This window comes from Tribolium castaneum, chromosome 7 (assembly GCF_031307605.1).
Source record: "Tribolium castaneum strain GA2 chromosome 7, icTriCast1.1, whole genome shotgun sequence".
Taxonomy (NCBI): Eukaryota; Metazoa; Arthropoda; class Insecta; order Coleoptera; family Tenebrionidae; genus Tribolium; species Tribolium castaneum.
The window spans coordinates 5,570,593-5,590,295 of record NC_087400.1 but is presented as its reverse complement, the minus strand read 5'-3'; the positions used below and the strand labels follow the sequence as shown (position 1 = coordinate 5,590,295).

General features: G+C 29.8%; 1 protein-coding gene across 7 annotated transcripts in view; it reads left to right on the top strand.

The window, feature by feature from the left end:
- bru3 (bruno 3) overlaps nt 1-19,703 on the top strand; it is a 456,798-nt gene that overhangs the window by 224,035 nt on the left and 213,060 nt on the right. Inside the window, exon 1 of one of the 7 annotated variants that reach the window (XM_015984040.2) lies at nt 18,885-19,024. The exons of the other annotated variants lie outside the window; for them this stretch is intronic. The gene's annotated coding sequence lies outside the window, so the exon portion shown is untranslated. Of the gene's footprint in view, nt 1-18,884; nt 19,025-19,703 lie in introns of those variants that run through there. 7 annotated transcript variants of the gene reach the window in all.

Genomic DNA, 19,703 nt, shown 5'->3' with positions numbered 1-19,703 from the left:
AAACGATATTGAAAAATAAATACAAATAAATAAATACAAGTAAAATGTTTTTTTGTTGGTAACTTTTTTGGCCTTCTTTTTAATATTTGGATCCTAGATAATCACTATTTTAAAACACGTTTTCTATAGCAACGTGTTTTAAATCAATGTGTTCCAACCAAAAAATTTTGAATAACACAAATGCGAAAACGAAAAGTTCTCAGGTGTCTAGGTATGCCACTCGCATACGCTTGTTGCATAACAATAGCCCTCAAATTTTAAGATTGTGTTTTCGCATTTGTATTATTAATAACTATTAACAGCAGAAAACAAAATCAGTATAAATTATATCTTAGTAAAAGAAAAAAAAAATTAAACTACTGTTATCTTAGACTCACAGCAAAAAATGCTAATGATAATATAAGCAAAACAGACAGAAGTTATACCTAGCGAAAACTTAAAATTTATTTAAAATTTTATACTTTTCTCAACGCCAGTCGATTTACCGGATAATTCTACATACATGGAGTCAAAATTATCGAATAATTTAGCTCTAATAGTTTCGCCAAGTCGTTTGAAAAATGCAAAAAAGTAAAAATTGCGATTTTTTTGGCGTTTTTCAGTTTAACAGTAAGGCGCCTCTGAGTATACAACGTGATTTTTAAGTAGACAGCAAAATTATATTCATGGTTGTATCAGATAGGTATGTACTAGAAAAAATAATAAAAAAAAATTTGTATAACCGTTTTGGATTTTTTTTTTATTAATTTTGAAATCAAGCGTACTTAGGCAACTGATGTATTTGTAAATAGTATTAGAACAGTTAGTAGAATGCATGCAACACTGATCACTGTGTATTATCAATTATTCATGATGAAAACAAGCACTTTTTTTCTAATACAACTAATTTAAACTCATGAGCGCAATAAGTGACACGGATTAAGGGATTTCTGAATATGGTACAGCGGCTCGAGTTATTCTGGGAAGGCTATATAACATTTTGTTGGTCTATTTAAGAATAACTCTGTATGAGCATTTTCAGTTCTCCTTATAACTTGAAAAGTGGAAACTCTAGTTCTAGATGCGTAGCAAAGACGAATTTTATTTTTTTTTAAACAATTATTCATCGTAGATTGACTTTATTTTTTTATGTTTATATCAAGGTATTTTTGTAAATTCCACGTTAACGGACGCAACACTGTACAAATTTTTAAGATTTATTTATCGTCTACAAGGCAATATACGTAAGTTTTAAAACCCAATGAATTAGTAATGATTATCCTTTCGCACTTTAAATCCACAACAACAAACTTTTTTGTCGCCGAATCGTGTATTTAGAAAAAAACTTTACATACTAAAATTATTTTGAAAAATTCGGTGTCAGGTTGCATTATTCGCAGAGTGGCTGTATTTGTTCTTAATTAAATTCCATATTCATATATGAATGTGTAAATTAAAAATAGGTTTCATTGTCTGTGCTTTTAAACATGTTTGATTTATTTCTCTTTTAGACTTGGCGATTAATATTTCCCTGCAAATCAAATGAAAAACTGCACAAAACGCGTACTTTTTCCTCTATTCAACGTTCTACAAATTTCCATTCATTTAGAGCGATGTTAATTTTTTGCAGCGTTTTTGCGAAACAAGCCCGGAATGTCGTGTTATTTAATTTACAATTTAAAGCGTCATTAGAAGGCCCAAAACCGCAATGTAACCATTTATGTGATAATGATGGAGATAAAGAATATTGGTCGTAAAGTTTCATTGACCGGCCGTAAAAAGGGTCAGTGAAAACCGATAGAAAGAGTAGCTATGAATACGTAAAATCATCTTCATGAAAACTTACGAATTGTTCAAGTACGTACTTCAGGTTTAGGGTTTATGGCCAGTGGCGGCTCGTAATCTTTTACAATTTGCTACATTGTTGGAATTGAAAGAGCGATTCTTTCCGTGTTTGTGTATAACAATGTTGGAGCAATTATCGTTAGTTTTGTCTGTAATGAGCGCACTTGTTGGAGATTTCTTCGAAGGTATGTCAAGTATGAATGCTATATCGAGCGTAGGTAAAGTTGTTTGCGAGGACTCGTCTCGATCATTTGCAATAAAACTTCGTTGCTCATGCAGAAGCTTTTCGTAGTGAAATAACAAGGTAAATTCAACCGTCGAGATATGTTTTCACGAAAAAATCCCCAATTATTGGAGATACGACCATGGAAAATGAGCTTTAACGGAAAATTGTCGTACAAGTTCAATGCAACAAAACACCCCTGTCAACATTATTTTCTCCAAGCCGGGACTTAAATTCTCTTATACTTTTTCTTCCGCAAACAATAAATTAGTATATTTTAAGTTATATCTGCTAAAATTGTATTAAATATTTAGCAGGTGAATGATAAATGATAAATCACAAAGAACTTGTTGAATAAAAAATAAAATAAATAAAGAAGCAAATAAAAATTATGTTTTATTTAATTTTTTAATTTTTCATACTATCTACTCAGAAATATCAATTTCATTTTATTACCTAAGGCACGTACAGTGTGAGTTAATAGTGGGTTATTTCTGATGTACTATAAATATGCAGCCAATAATACCGATTAAAAAATTAAATTTAGTCCTAGATGTATGTTCTGGGTAGTGTTAAATTTGTCTTGAGAGTTTTGATATTTTTTTTATGGATTAATTTTAAAAATAAAAAAATCACTGATGATTTAATGTTTTCAAAAATCAAACGAAGTATTTTTGGTTGCATCTTACGACACGTCAAAATTAACCCACTATTGACTCACCCTGTATATCAAAAATCGGAAACTTTATTTTACTCAATAAAATATTTTCAACTATCAAATTCGAGATAAAAGTGGCTTTTGATTTTGAAAATAAATTGAAAATAATAAAGAATATGAAATATGCAAGCTATATTAAATTTTCTTTTTTTTTGGTATTTATTCTACATATGGTATCACACTTTTTGAAATTATAGACTACTTTAAGCAGAAATATAATTAAATGTTTTGCTAGTAAGGTCTTAATCCAAATAAAGTTGGTAACACTGAATAATGCTAAAGCAAAAACAGTTTTGTTTAACTTTTTTTATTTATATAAATGGGAGGAAAAGAAGTAAAGAATGATTTAAAAATTTACAAGAATATAAATAAATTAAATAAAAAATATACAGAATAAATAAAACGTATAAAATTCATAATTTTGTTATAGCTTTTTTTCAATTGACGTTAGTGCAAAATATACGACGTTATTTGTTTTTAATAACAATAATAATATAGTCTTTATTTCATAAGTATATGTACAGGCGAAGTCTAGCCAACTATGCTATTTTATTTTTTTTTGTGTAATTTTGTGAAATGACGGAATATTTAGTGTCTTATCTTTCTAGTAAGTATAAAATAATTAAAAATTAATTAAAAAAATCTACAAAATGACAATTGCTTTTTATAAAACAAAGCACTAACAGAAAAATAATTTTTGTTTATAATTTAAGAAAATAATTATGTTTTTCATTTTTACCAAAATTATAAAAAGGTGTGCTATAAAAAACTAAACATTTTGAAAAATTAAGTTGATCTCTGTGAGGATTTTTCTAAAAAAAACATAACAAAGTTACGTATTTTATTGGTTATTTTAAACTTACCGTTATGTATAAATGTAGAAAATTATATATTTTTAATATTTTTGTTTTATAATTTTTTACTTTATTTTTATTATTTCTTAAACTCACCTCTGTATGCGCAAATGTAGACAGTTTTTATCTAATTTATTTTTATATTTTTGTGTCATACTTTTTTACTTTTTGTTTATGTTATAGTAATATACAATAATTCAAAATTGTTTGAAATAGTTTGCTGGTAATTAAATAATTTGGTAAATACAGTACTGACTCGAATAAATAGGATGAACTCTATAGATTTTTTTTGGGAAACACAACTTACATTTTCTTGTTTCTAACGTAAGTCTACAACAAATTAAGATAATACAGGATGTATCAAAAATACCTGTGTTAATTTTACCACATAATAAAACTCGTCAAATACAACAACTTTTCAGTGTTTTTCTCTGTTTTACAGTGTTTAAGAATTAGTTTATATTTATAGCAACAGTTTTTATTTTTGTTTTAAATTGTTTAAACTGTCCGTGTTCATAACAATAAAAATAATTCGGCCCTTTTTTGTACTCATAGACAGCTACACGTTTTAGTTTTTCCAAATTTAGGTAAATTTGGGATTTTTTTATTGAAAAATTGCACATAGAAAATGTCTGGTCTGTTGAGCTTTGTGACCTCTTAAAATTAAGACATGTACGATATTTCTGACACATTTTGTATACTGCGACAAGAAATGTAATTGTTTAAAAACTTTGTATCTACACCATTTATCTCGAATCGTTTTAAAAGGGGAAAATAAAAAACTGTACAAAAGATCGATTTTTTTCCATCTGCGGTCTTTGGTAAAGTTCGTCCCCAAGCGTAAAAAATTCGCATTCATTCTTTGTGAATATACCGCCACATAATTGGGCTGCCATTTATTTGAAACGACAAAACGAAATCCCCCAAACACATAAATATAAGAAGAGAACGCAAATTTTTTTCCATTTGGTAACAATTATGGAACATAATTAAATTTCATTTCTAGTGGATGAATTTGAAAGATGTCGGTATTGTTAGTGACCAGTGCTGGATTCTACCCCTTTTCCGGCTTTGTCCGCGTGAAAAGCGGGATGCTTTTTTCCACGCAAGTCGCGGAATTAATTAAAATTTTGACTAGACTGTGGCTCTCGTCATGCAGATTATGTCCAAACAGTATCAATTATTTCAATGGCCACATTTAATGAGCAAACCACGAATCAATACGCGCACAAAGCGTCCGATTTTAATAAATCGCTCAGATTTCGGGCTGATATGAGGCAAGTTGGCCGCTGTAATGTACCGACCCGGGGCAGCCAAGCCGCAAAAGTACGTTCAGAGGCAAAACATGTGACCTAAGGCCAGAACTGAGAATATCCGACTCTTTTATTCAACGCGAGTGGCGGCCCTAAAGCAACCCGAATTCAGTCAACAATGGAACAATTTCCACTCCCGAATATGTTCCCCATCCCCCGACATGGGGGCGCTTTAAAGCGGCCGGTGCACCGCTGTCTGTTTCTGCCAGTTCATTTAACTTTTTTCGATAAAAACTTTGCCAAGATAACGATGTGTGTACTTAAAAAGTACGAGACGGACCAAATATCGACGTCGTTAATATAATAAATGCGATCGTAAAAAAGAACGATGTGAAATCGGGCCGAAGTTATCGGAAGGGCGAGTAATTCGTCTTTGATATCGCACCGGCAATGTTGCAGAAAATTAGGATGTTACAAGATGCAGGTCATTATTTCTTAATTGAAGCGGAAAATGCTTCCGACAGGATTAAATATTTTCCCGGCGCCTCCACCATTATTTCAAAAGAATTAATTCGCCGAGCTCACGAGAACTAAAGTTTAATCAAATTGAGAATGGTTTTGAAATTTGAATGGGCGTTCTCTGACTACTACATAAATGTCCATACTCTAAAATTGCATACATTGTGAGTGTCTACATTTTCTTGAATACCCACGCATTCGCGAGAATTGTCCGCGATTTTGTAAAACAACAAAATGTGAATTTTGTTTATGTTTTAAAATTAGTTTATTTGTTTAGTCAACACATTGTGATGGGATTATTTTTTTTAATTATACCTAAAAGCTTTATGTTGAAAATTTTAATATTATTGAATCAAATTTCAGGCAAGTGTGTTTTTTTCGACACATGATTGATACGCAACTTTGTTCTAAATATTTTTTATTAACTTTGTTTAAATGAAGGAACAGGAATAAGGAAAGTAATAATAATAAAAATAATAAAAATAATAAAAATAATAATAATAATAATAATAATAATAATAATAATAATAATAATAATAATAATAATAATAATAATAATAATAATAATAATAATAATAATAATAATAATAATAATAATAATAATAATAATAATAATAATAATAATAATAATAATAATAATAATAATAATAATAATAATAATAATAATAATAATAATAATAATAATAATAATAATAATAATAATAATAATAATAATAATAATAATAATAATAATAATAATAATAATAATAACACTTTATTTGTAAAAATAAACAGGCGGAGTTCAGATAACGGCAAGTTGCTAAGAAAATAAGGAATAAGAAAAATAAGGAACGAAGTTTGATTTAGGTAGAGGGCGAGTCAATAATGGGTTACTTCTGAAATGTCTTAGGATGCAACCAAAAATACAAACTGCACTTACCACTTGGAACTTTGTTTGATTTTTAAAAACATTAATTGATTTATCAGTGGTTTCTTATCTTTTAAAAAATAATGATTTATAATGATATTTTAGCAAAACTTTCAAGAGAAACTTACATGTAATCTTGGATTAAATTTAATTTTTGTAACGATTACCGTTTTGGTCAGCTGGAATCGGTATTATTGGTTGCATCTTTATAGAAATTCAGAAATAATCTTCTATTGACTCACCCTATAGTTGCTTATATGAGATGATATTTATGCCCTCGAAAATTATGATTATGAACAGACAAGAGTATTGATTATTTAGGGCAAGGAGTAATTAAAATTTAATAATTTTACTTCGCGACGTTTTGCTTTTTTATTAAATCTTCATCAACCTTTAATAATTATACGTCTCATTTAAAGTTGACATGGCACAAACACTCAAAATTAGTGTTTCTTAATGGATAAGGAAAACAGTAATCGATTAAGTTTTCAGTTAGTAATAATGGAACAAAATGAAAAACAAAATAAATAAAAAAAAGAAAATGTGGAACAAATAAAAAAATTATTTGGAAAGGGTGGCAGCAAATTGTAATAAGAGATAAAAGATAAAAATTATAATAACCAAAGACCTGAAAAGAGGAGCAAGTGTAATTAGAAAGCTAGTGAAAAAATTTTCTTATTTTGTGCAAATATTGTAGTTACTAAAGAAACGCACAGAAAAAAACAACTTGGAATATCTCCATTATTGCTAATTTTGTTAAAACTGTTGTACATTACCAAAAACGGCGATTTTAAAAGAACTTGAGCATTACAATGGATACAATAAAAAGTTAAGGAATACCGTGGGTTAATTGGAAGAACCAGAAAAATGATTTTATGTTTATCAAATTAATGCAAGCAATTAATGCTTGTTCAGTAACTTATGTAAGAATATGGTACTTAAGATAACTCTTCTGATTTTCAAAGAATTGAAATTAACAATTTAATTTATGATGTTGTGTTTTCAATTTTTGTTAATTTACTAATTGTGTGTTTTTTTCTTCTAAAATATGATCATTAAAAGTTATATGTTTGGTGTTTACGTTGAAATGACGAACATTTACAAAATATTATTTATCGAATAGTAAATCAAAACAAGCTAATTTATTACAAATTCAAATGTGTGCAAGTAATAGATACACCAGTTTTTAACTACCATAATAAACTCATAAAATAAATATTTGCAAATGACTATTACTTTAACATTTACAATTTATTTTACGTAACTATTTGCACGTTTTATGTTTTCTTAAAAGTCCTGTTTTTAATTTTGTCATAACTAAATTATTAAATTTTTAACTGGTGTGTAACATTAGTTAACTAAATTAAACGCCAACTTAATTGAAATCTCTCTTAACGGACATCTCCGAATAACGGACATCTCTTCACAACGGACATTTTTGTAGTAACGTAACAAAACCGGACACCTCTCTACAACGGACAATTAAACGTTCCCCACCCGTGTCCGTTGTTGAGAGGTTTTACTGTAGTGGAAACAACGGTGCCACCTTGTATTGTCCATTTCCGTTAAATTTGATCAAAACTTGCCAGCACTGCATTTCGGTGACAAATGTGCTCCTCCTAATAACTGCGCTCCAAATTTCATTTTTATATTTATCAGAGCGCGAAAATTTGTCCAACTTTTGCTTGCGGTTGCAAGAAACATAAATTTAGCGGGAATGTCGTTTTGGGGCAATTTGATTGACAGAAATTTCATTAGGAGGCCACGTTTTAGATGCATTCCGAAACATGTAATTGGAATTTATGAGCGACCCACGACCATTTTTAATTAAAATAAATACACAATGAAACTATTGAAACGACACAGGTATATCTATCCGGTACCGGTCGCTAATGAAATTTTCGTACTAATTAAATGAACGTTTAATTTACTATTTGATGCAGAATAGATATATTGAAATGCGAGTATTAATTTGTTGCTAATGTGCATGTCGAATGTTCCCCATTCAACATTTGATGTTTACTGAAACGTTTTATTATGTCGGGTAGAATTAATACCGTTCAAAATTGCACTCGCTGAGGTAACATCAAAGGCCGGGGCTGGATTTTTCGCAAATGTTTTTAAAAAAAATGGTATGAACGACTCATTGTGTCTTTGTGGAGACGATGCTGCGACATTAAAGTATAACTAATACAGCGTTATGTTCTTATTTAGCGCAGCAACGCCTCATTAGGAGACTTTGCGAGGTGTTACATACCTGAAGGGATAGGGTGACAATGGCGAGGGTGGCACTTCCACCCCCAGCGCGACAGTGTTACAAGGGAACAAGAATGTCTCACCTGACCCCGGATTCGCACCCTCTCCCCATTTCGCCCTGTAATCAATACATTCCATTCCCTTTCACTGCGTGCCTTTCCATCATCGCGACCGATCATCAAAAATGATTTTCTTAATTAAATCGCAACTTGGTCGCATTGTAAATGAATTTTTTTTTTGTTGCAGGTAAGCAAGGATTTGCTGGAGATTGACGGGTGGGGTGAGGAGAGCCGACATAAGGAACTAATTATTTTGCAATTTAGTTTAGATGTTTCGTTTAATTTCAGCAACTTTATTGCCACTTAAAATTCTCGTTAAGTTTCATTACAACCCCGCAATGTTCTTCAACTCGTTTTGAAGTGACATTAATTTGAATCTAATTTTGTGTCATTGTTACGGAGAGAGTGAGCAGAGTGGACCTTAATTATTATTGGCGGTTGCGGACGGAACTGTCCTAGTTTTGCCAGTTTGAATTTTTTTGTTTCAGCAATTGTAGGCAACAATTTTCATGAATACATTTCCTCCAAAAATATTTATTAGAATTTATTTTCTATACTTTTTTATTCGCATACAAAAGAAATAAACAAACCAAAACTAGGACAAGCCATAAAACAAACGACGTTTTTTTATTCGGCTTATAAGGATTGTCAAATTTATATCCAAAAAAATACGACTTTAGAACAAGATAATAGACGCTTTTTTCTCGTTTTGATCTTGGAAGCTTTTAATTTTTTGTATTTTTGATAATATGTTATTATCTGATAATCTGATAAGTAAAATTACCGTTGGGGGCGCCACTGAGCTAGGTTGAAAACAGTAACCATAAATGGCGGCGAAAATGTTTATTCGGATATTTTGAACGTTGTACGAATTTGCGATCTGAATTTGACTTGGATATGGATTCTTGTTTTTTGAGTTTTGTAGTTATTATTTTTCAACTGCATATTTATATTCTTTTATTTGTGACTGATTTATTTGTTTATTTGATGATGATTGAAGAAAGGAAACTGAACTTATTCTTTATTGTGTGGACGTTTGAAGTATGAGTGCAATTTCTCCAACTTATAGAAGTTTATTGCTTCTTATTTATAGCTCAATTAGATACTTGGTATTTCTATAATAATTTTAGTTTGGATTTTTATCAGAGTAAAAGACTGCGACTTTTCTTTTGATACAATCATACACTGATGACTATATTTCATATTGTATTTAAGAATGAGAGGCATTTTAATTTTTTTTGTTTTTTTTATATTTGCGTTATACCAATTAATTTTAATTTTATTATTTTGTTTTATCTTAAAAGTGAAAGGGGCATTTTACAAAAACAACAATTGGACTAATAAACGTTATGATGATTTTTTTGTATGCGATTTTTTTATAAAGTTATTAACTTCTAAAAATAAAAATTAAGCAAATATCAAGCGTAACATTTTTGTAAACTGTTACTCTAATTAAACAATGAATGAATATTTAAAATGGTTTTTTATAAAGAAAACTTACTGTTTTTTAATTCTAAAATTAGATTTGAAATTTGTTTCGTGTAGAAAATTGGAAGTAAAGTTTTAAACCCAATTTTAATAAATTCTATATTTTTTTAATATTATTTTTTTAAATAGCACAATGTAGATATACAGCTCTACTTAACCCTTTAACTTTTACACTATAATAAGTCGCAAAATAGTACTATATTTCCTAAACAAACAGAGATCTTATTTTAAAAATCATTGAAAAAAATGGTTTAAGTTTCAAAAATTTGAATTTGAAACTTTACTTTTCTAAACGAAAAAAATTTCAAATATTAACTCTAATTACAGAATTAAAAAAGCAGTTAATTTTCTATAAAAAAATACAGTTTTAAATATTATGTTATGCGTTAATTGTTTGAATAACAGTTTTCAGTGTCTCATATTTTGTCAATCTTTAGTCAGTAAATTCTCAAATAAGTCTCATACAAGAAACTTTTTATGTATTTTTATTCTTGTTTTCTGGAAGAACAATTGTCCAAAATATGACCGAATTTCAAATTGTCAATTTTTTTGTTGTCCGCTCAATGCAAAATGCCACATTGATAACATTATCTAACTGAATCTTTGACTTTGCTACTATTTGTAAGAATTTTGCTAAGTACCAACCACTGAGGACGATAAATAAAACTTCAAACCAAAAACAAAAAAAAACTAAAACATGCGTATTAAACTCGGTAACCAAGAACTTATGAGATGAAAGAAATTTAAAATACATAAAGCAATAATTGAAGAAAAGTCACTTTATTTTACTATACTTTTTACCTATTTAGTTTTATATTCTAGAATGTACAATGTGTTTTTAAATGATTCACATCACGTCGTTTGCAAAGTTCTCATGTAAAATCAGAAAATACCGCTTTATAGAACTAATGATAGGCATTTAGACATTGAATTATACTATTTTTCACTTATTAAGTTTCGAATTCAGAAATCAGCTTTGATGACAAAAGTGTTTTCTTGTACAGTATAACAATTTAGTTGCATTTTAACGATATTTTCTAAAGAAATTAATTGAATTTTAAAACAGACAGTTTTGACATTTATTGAGAGAGACTTCAGTTGAGTAGAGGGACACATTTTTTTTATATCTAAATCAACTTCAAAGTTAACTAAATGAGAATCATTTAAAAACACTTTGTACAATGAAATTAATAAATCTTATCATAGTTACAATACAATAACTTTCAGATTGATTATTTTAATATTTATTTATTTATTTTTTGTCATTTTGTTAAATTTTGTAATTTTGTATTTTATGATTCTATCCATAACAATTGTTTTTATCGAAAAAAAAATTAAATTAGTTTTTAGGGTAATAATTTTAAACATTCTATATTTCACAGCACTATAGTTTGTTTTACGTTCCTTATTTTACAACAACTCTCTTTTAAAGCTTTTGAGTCAGTTTTTCCTTATTTTACGTCTCAAATCTTTACTTTTACTTTAAGTAGCTCAGCTAAGTATGTATATTCCCGTTTTAGTGGTGTTTTTACCCCAATTCGGTGCGTTTCCAAGTTTGCTCAAGTTTTAATTCGTTGTAAAAAAGTCGTGGAACGAGCTTCCATCGTCCATATCTGTTAAAAGTATGCTGACTGTGTTCGTGTGTCGTAGAAACTTGCATACGGGCTGGAGTAAACAAAGCTATAAAGACTCTCTGGGTGCAGGAGGTCCCCTCTCGATAGTGACGAACGAGCAAACTTTCGTAATCATCTTACGTAGTCGGTGGATTTAATTCAGGTGGCTTTAAACTAAATCTGTGTTATCAACTTACATATATTTCAATCGTATCCGAGTTAAGCGTGTAGTTTTACCCGGGCTCGTATCTTTCGCCTCGAACGCTGCTCGCAACTTTGTATATTTCGGATAAATTGATAAGCGATGGAGTGATGGGAGAAGAATCACCAGGCCTTAGATTTCCTAATCGCGTAATCCTCTTATCACGAATATTAATTAAAGTGATCGGAATTATGTCGAAATTATTGAATAAATACGCCGAGCGTAAACAAAGTGGGGCTTTGATTTAGACACATCGATTCGCTGAATATGGAATTGGATAAATACAAATCGGTGTTTACAAATCCTTATTAAAAAGCACATTTATGAGCGCTGGATTAATTCCCACTATTTCCGATTTCCTAAGTCGACGCTAAACAAATTTCGCCCATTTTTGTGTCGGGCCGTAAATTAAGTTTCGGGAGCTATGACGTGCAAGTCGGAACGCAAATATTATCATAATTATAGTCACTTTACTCGCTTTAACAAGAAAATGTCAATTTGCGTCGTACGAGATAAATATTTAGACAGACATTAACATTTTAAATAGGCTAGCACAAAAAATCGAAAGTCGCCTCATGAATCGATTCGAGCGTCATAAACCCATGTTTCATTAGCATAAAGACAATTACCGATGGTATCTAAATGATAGTTGAAGTTCAAAGTGGGATTAAATCTGTAAGCTATCGACCGAGCTTTCACATATGATGAATAGACAGCCATAAAGGGTCACTAAAGCAAATCACCGAGTTTATTTGCTACACATGAAATATTTAAAAGTGGTGGAAATCAAAAATGAAATATCGCTACTTTTTGCTTAATTTATTGGAAGGGGAATTCCATAACACAAACATTAAACATGCTGCCTTAGGACAGGATAATATTAATATTTTCATCAAATAACGCGGCTTGTTTATAAAACTATTTTTTATGCCAGGCTCACATACCGGAAAAATTGGAACAACATTTTTGTTATGGAAAATATTGCAAAAAAGAAATCGATCGCATTTTAATAATTTTAAGGTGCAAAAAGTAATTTCTTGCATCTTGACAATTTCTCAGTCGTAATTAAATCAACACGCAAAAATAAACTGTGATTTTGTAAAAAATAATTGAAATCAATTTAAATAAAAAAATTGTTTTCTACAACTGATTATTATGATTTCACACTAACAATTTTATTAGTGGTAATCTGATTGAAATTGCTAATTAATTGCTACTTGCCAGATAATATCTTAGGTCGTAAATTGTATACACATTTCCTGTGTAATTAATATTAATTATAAAGAAAATGTAAGCCATCAGTTTTTTTTTTTTTCGAAATAAAAATTATGCTTTTGTTGTTACATTTTGTTGCATCTTTAAAATTTATTTATTTATGCCAATTTCAAAACAATTGGAATTTAACTTTCTTTTGAAGGCATGCGAAAAATAATAATTTTTAAATACTTTGGATTGTTTATGTAATCGTTGATGGACTGTTGTAACGAGAAATTATATATTAATTACTGGTTTGGAGTCACTTTATTTTCGATTTATATTTTTAAGAATTTTTGTCTGTATATTTTTGTTTCGACAATTTTTTTATTTTTGATTTCTTTGTTGAAAAATGACTTGTACTTTACTTGTATTAATCATTATTTATTTTTTAATTTATTACTAAAAACTTTTATCCGAAAGCTGGTTAACAGTAGAATTAGCTTAATAAATTTTTGGGAATACTTTAGAATGACCTGAATTTTTACAACTGTCTTGGAATGTCTGGGATTATTCGACATTATTTGGAATGGAAATTGTGTTGAAATTTTAAAAATCGTCACAATTTACATAGTATTTCAGGAATTATTTTGGAATTACGAGAATTAACCGTAATTATCTGGAATTTCAATAATTTTTTTTTTTGGATTAGAATAAGTTGGACGGCCTCTCTTTATACTTGTTATTATTTTAAATCTTTGTTTGGACGACTATTTTTTTATTTTTGAATTTTTGTTTTTAAAATGGATTGTACTCTACTTGTATTAATTGTTATTTATTTTTTAGTTTATTATTTTTTATTATTCAATATTTATTCACTTATCTTTTGTTGTCTTTTACTTTCTTTTTTTTTGTTTTGATAATTTCTTAACATACCGAAGACTGGTTAACAGTAGAATTAGCTTAATGAATTTTTGGAAATACTTTAGAATTACCAGAATTTTTACAATTGTCTTCGAATTTCTGGAATTATTCGACATTATTTAGAATGGAAATTGCGTTGAAATTTTAAGAATTGTCGCAATTTACTTAGTATTTCAGGAATTATTTTGGAATTACGAAATTTAACTGATATTATTTGGAATTACAATGAATTTTTTTTGGATCAGAATAAGTTGTACGGCCTCTCTTTATACTTGTTATTTTTTTTAAATCTTTGTTTGGACGACTCTTTTTTTATTTTTGAATCTGTATGTTTTTCGAAAATGGATTGTACTCTACTTGTATTAATTATTATTCATATTTTTAGTTTATTATTTTTTATTTTTTAATATTTATTTACTTATCTTTTGTTGTTTTTTACAATTTTTTTTTGTTTTCATAATTTCTTAACATACCGAAGGTTGGTTATCAGTGAAACTAGCTTAATGAATTTTTGGAAATACATTAGAACTATTTGACTTTTATTCGACATTATTTGGAATTTAAATTACGTTGAATTTTTTAAAATTGTGGCAATTTACTTAGTACTTTAGGAATTATTATGGAATTACGAAAATTCAGCTGGAATTATCTAAAATTATCTGGAATTACAATGAATTCTTTTTTTTTGTGAATAAGTTGTACGGCCTTGTTATTTTTTCATGATTTTACATTATTTTGCTTGCACTTGAAGGTAAAAATAAATAAACACTTAAACTTTTTGTTGCTTTTGCTTTTTTTTCATTTTAGTGACTGAATACAGTACATTTTTATTGCAATTTGAGATATGATTTAAACGATGATAATGTAGTGTAGGGCATTTTAAATGCATTTAGATTTGATCTTTATTTTTCCTGTTTGATATTTAGAACTTAATTTCTGAGCGATAAAAAACCCGAAATTAGTTTAAAGTGCAGTTCGATCGAGTTGTTTCCAATCTTCCTTCATAGTTGCTCTCGAAGTGCATCAGTTTCGAAATTTTGCTATGAAGCAGTACGAAGTCGAGCCAAGTTTGCTCTTAATTACATTCGCAAACTTATCTAAGCAATTACCTAAAACTTTACTTAAAAAACCCTAATTTCCAATCACAACCGTGATGATTTTGTGTCAAGTGTCTTGATCTAATTAGACAAAGTGGTGTTTGTCTGAGTATCCCAAGTCAGTTTTATCAATTGTAAACTTAATTGTCGACACATTTTCATAATGTAGTGGGTTGGGAACACCTGGGAAACATCTCGGGAACGGTCACCGTGGAAACGAACTGTAGGATAACTGGCTCGTTACTGCGACTTGAGCATTCTCTATTGATGGTTCCAATAAGCTGAAAATGGCAGTCATGTGGAAAACTTCTGTCGGCGATACCATGACAACCGTTTATAACGAATCTTTCTCTAATTAGAAGCTAACAAGGAAATTCGCATTTAATTTTACAAAACGAGAGACAGCGGCCGCCCGCGACACAACATGTAGGAAAATAGACTGAGGTGGGTGTCCTTGAAAAATGCAACGATAAACCGAGGCGGTTTTTGATGTATAAATTATTTTTTGTTTTCTTTTTTTTTATTTTGAAGAGATTAAGAACACATTTGGCTAGGGCAACTGATAATTTGAATTCCTATATGAACTAACCAAAGTGCAATTAGACAAATATTGGCCCATTGTTAAAAGCACACCTACTAATCCGTGCAGACGTTGACCAAAGTTTGCAGAGAAATATTAAACTTCTTAGATGCTAATTAGCTTAGATAAACGTTTTCTAACAATTCGGATTTTGATTTTTAATTTCCGAAAGGTTTAGTTGTTTTTCTTCTACAAAAACTTTAGATGAGGCGTCTGATTTTGCTATTGTGACAGATCACTAATTCTACATCAATCAGTATTAGTACATTCTCTGAACCAATGTTAAGTGGGTTTAACATTATAATTTTTGCTTGGCACTTTATGGGAAATGCGTAAAATCTAAGTTGTTTATAGATACGTTTTATGAATTAATTTCGGATTTACGAAAACTACAGGGTGAGTCAATAGTGGGTTATTTCTGACATGTTCTAAGATGCAACCAAAAATGCTAATTGCACTTACCACTTAGAGACTGTTTAATTTTTAAAAACGTGAATTGGATTAACTTTACCGATCTGGTCTGCTGGAATGACTATTGTTGATTGCACATTAACAAAAATTTAGAAATAACTTACTATTGACTCCCCCTGCATAAAAAAAATTTGAAAAAAACTTGTTTATTTAATGAGAAATCTTTGTATGGTCAAAACAGCTAAAAAATAATTTGTGAATTACGTATGAGACGAATGTTAGTGCACACTTTATGTTCTCAGTAATGAAGTTAAAAAAGAAATAAAAAGCTTTATTTTAAAAAATTTAGTTTATTATACTTACCTAACTAAAGCTCTCCTACTGTATCATCGTCAAGTTCTTAACTTATTAAAAAATTTGGAAACGCCAAAAAAATATCTAAGCGCTTTTAAAGTAAAGAAGTTACCAATTTTCTAAATTGGTCTTGTTACTTTCTAAGAAATTTTTAAGGCGTCAATAATACGGTAGATAATAAAAACTACTTGGTTTAAAAATGAGTTTATTTACATTACTTAAAATTGATTGAAATAACATAACTTTGTCTTAATTGGGCTTGAACAACTTTCTTATCGATGATAGAAGCAAATACTATGATTTAGAATCGGAAATTGTAATTTTTTTCTTTAGAAAATGTTGTGGGCACCAAATTTTTGGTAATTTTTTTAAAATTGCTTTAAATATTTTCTGCTTTTTATTCAACATGCTCTGGAGTTTCTCTAGCACCTCTTTTTCAGATAAGATTTGATATTGTAATAATTTTTTATATTAAATTTTTTTAATGCGAAAATTTACTAAAGTAGGAAATAAAATATGTGTATTATAATGCATTGAAATTTTGCATTTGATGGAAACTTTGTCAAAAGTTCCATCAGAAGTAAGAACAGTGTCTTGGTAAGAAAGATAGGAAACTTGTCTCAACTCATTCTCTATTTATTAATAATTTGCCCGGCGCATCCACCATTTTTCTTTTGGAATATAAAGCAGTGTGCTTTATTTACCTGAAAACATGTTTACAACCATAATTTTCTAGATCCTGTTTCAAGTAGATAAATTTAAGTTTGCGGCACTTTCTGATGGTTTTCAGATTTTTTTCAGAGAAATTGAAATTGAGACTTTTTGTGAATAAATATCTGAGCTGCTTACTATATCTGTATTTTCACTTTTCAATGTCGTTTACGGCAAATGAATTAATTTCTTGAAATAAGTGAGCTAAGTCACTCAGAATTGCGTAAGAAAATAAAAACCAAACGCTTGAAAACAAGAAATGAATAAAAGGTGACTCGGTTAAAAAATTCTTAAAAAATCACATGCGTGAAAAATAATATAAAGTATTCAATAACAAACGCGGATTTCTTTGTAGTTATTAGTCTCTAATAATAAATTCTTTATTTCTCATTATTGTATGTTTATATTATGTTTTGTTTTATTTTATCAAAATTGTGGTTCAACAATAACTAAATTAATTAATAATTAAAATGAGATTTTTATTAGATTGGTAACTTGACAAAATTTCAAAATGTTTAGCGAAAATTTACCACTGCAGTTGTACTCCTAACTAGTATTTAACTTGTTTTGACAAAATTTTTCAAATAAAAAAATTAGAAAATTTAATAGCAAACGGGGATTTCTGTTCTGATATAAAATTATTATTTGTTTCTTATTAATGTATGTTTATATTATGTTTTGTTTTATTTTGTTTCATCAAAATGATGGTTCAACAAAAACTGAATCACTTAATAACTTAATTGAGACTTTTATTAGATTGGTAACTTGACAAAATTTTGAAAATTTTGGCGAAAGTTTACCACTGCAGTTGTACTCCTAAGTTGTATTTTAACAAAATGTTTTGAAATAAGAAAAATAGGTGGTTTGAAGAAATAAACTGCTATTTTCGAGAAGAACTTAAGAATTTTATTTTAGGTTATTTAAAAGATTTTCTTATTATTTTAAACATTCATATAGTATTTCATTTATACTAACATAACAAAAAAATATCTTATTACTATACTTACATTACCTTCACAAATGTGTGGTGAATTATATTTTGGAGAAATTTTTTTCTTGTGTTTATTATTGTAATAATTAAAGTGGATTTTAACATTATGGGACTTTAACATTATCAACTTGAGTTATGCTGAATGAGCGGTTATATGTGTAATATACAGTGCAAATTAATGTGACTTATACAATAAAAAAAGAATACATTTGTTTTACTAAGTTTTGGTTTAATATTATATTAAATTATAGATGCTATTAGTAGTCAGTCGTTATCAGAGCCGAGATCAAACGTTTCCTCATTTCCTCTGCTAAAACTAGAACCCCCACTGTTTCGCCAAACATATCATTTCGCTGCCTTTTCCATTCACAATTTCCACTTTTTGCTATCTGTCTCCTGCATCTCATCTATCACCTATCCAGTCTGACCTTAAACTCCCCGCAACAACTTTTGCCGGTCGGTTTGTTGTTGCTTTGGCCTCGTTTTCCATCCAGCTCTGTTCGTTTCCCACCTGTGCGTTCCAAGGCCATCGCGTCGGGACGTTCTTTCCCAGGTTACCACTGACGACGCCGTCCACGCACGGCGTCTAGGCGCGGGCGGGCGTCGTCGCCATAACAACGCCACCAAGCGCTCCGAATGCGCCGAAGTGCACCGCCTCCAGCGCGCGTGACGTCATTCGAGCACGACTCCTCCCTGCGAGGACGTCTAACACGATACCGCCTGTTGCTAGTCCTTCAGCTGCTCCACGCGTGTCCATTGCGTTGTTCCGGAGCGATTCCGGAGCGTCTCCACGCGTTGTATCTCAACATCGTCGTTCCGGGGCTTCTATGTGCTTGGCGAACTCAGGTACAAACACCCCCATCCCAATGGAAACAGAAAAAAACAACTTTCTGTTACCATTCTCACTCCCAACCGGAGAAAATCCACGAAATTGCGGCCAATTAAGCTAAATTACTCGCTGAATGTTTAATTAGTGAAGGTGAAAATGACAAATGCTCGATTAAAATCTAAAAAACCTCAACTGCTTGGCTGACAAGGCGGCTTATTCCCCTGGGTTGAGCTCAAAAGAGAGGAAAAGCAGACGCGAAATGACTCATCGCGTCCCTTGTTACTGGAAGCAGACTTTTAAAGCATCTTAAAAATTTAAATTTGCTAAAATATGAAGCGAAGCGCGTTTTTTATTCAGGAACTGATGTACGAGTATAACTTTTAATGTTATGCGTTTGAAAGGAAAACTTGTGAATTTTTACTCGATAAGTGAGGAGTCGTAACCAAGATTTTTTTACATTTTGTAACTTGTAGTAATTAAATTTTGATTTATGATATGTAGACTTGCCCGGCGCATCCACCAATTTTGTTATACTACACAAAGCAGCAATTGCTTTATTTGCCACCTTTGTCATTAAACATTTAACTTTTCGTTTTATTTATTTCAAGAAAGTTGATGTCAACTGGTCTTAAAAGCTTAAACGTTCGTTCTAAAAGCACTAAAGCAGTTCATAATTTATTAAAAACTTGCTTTACG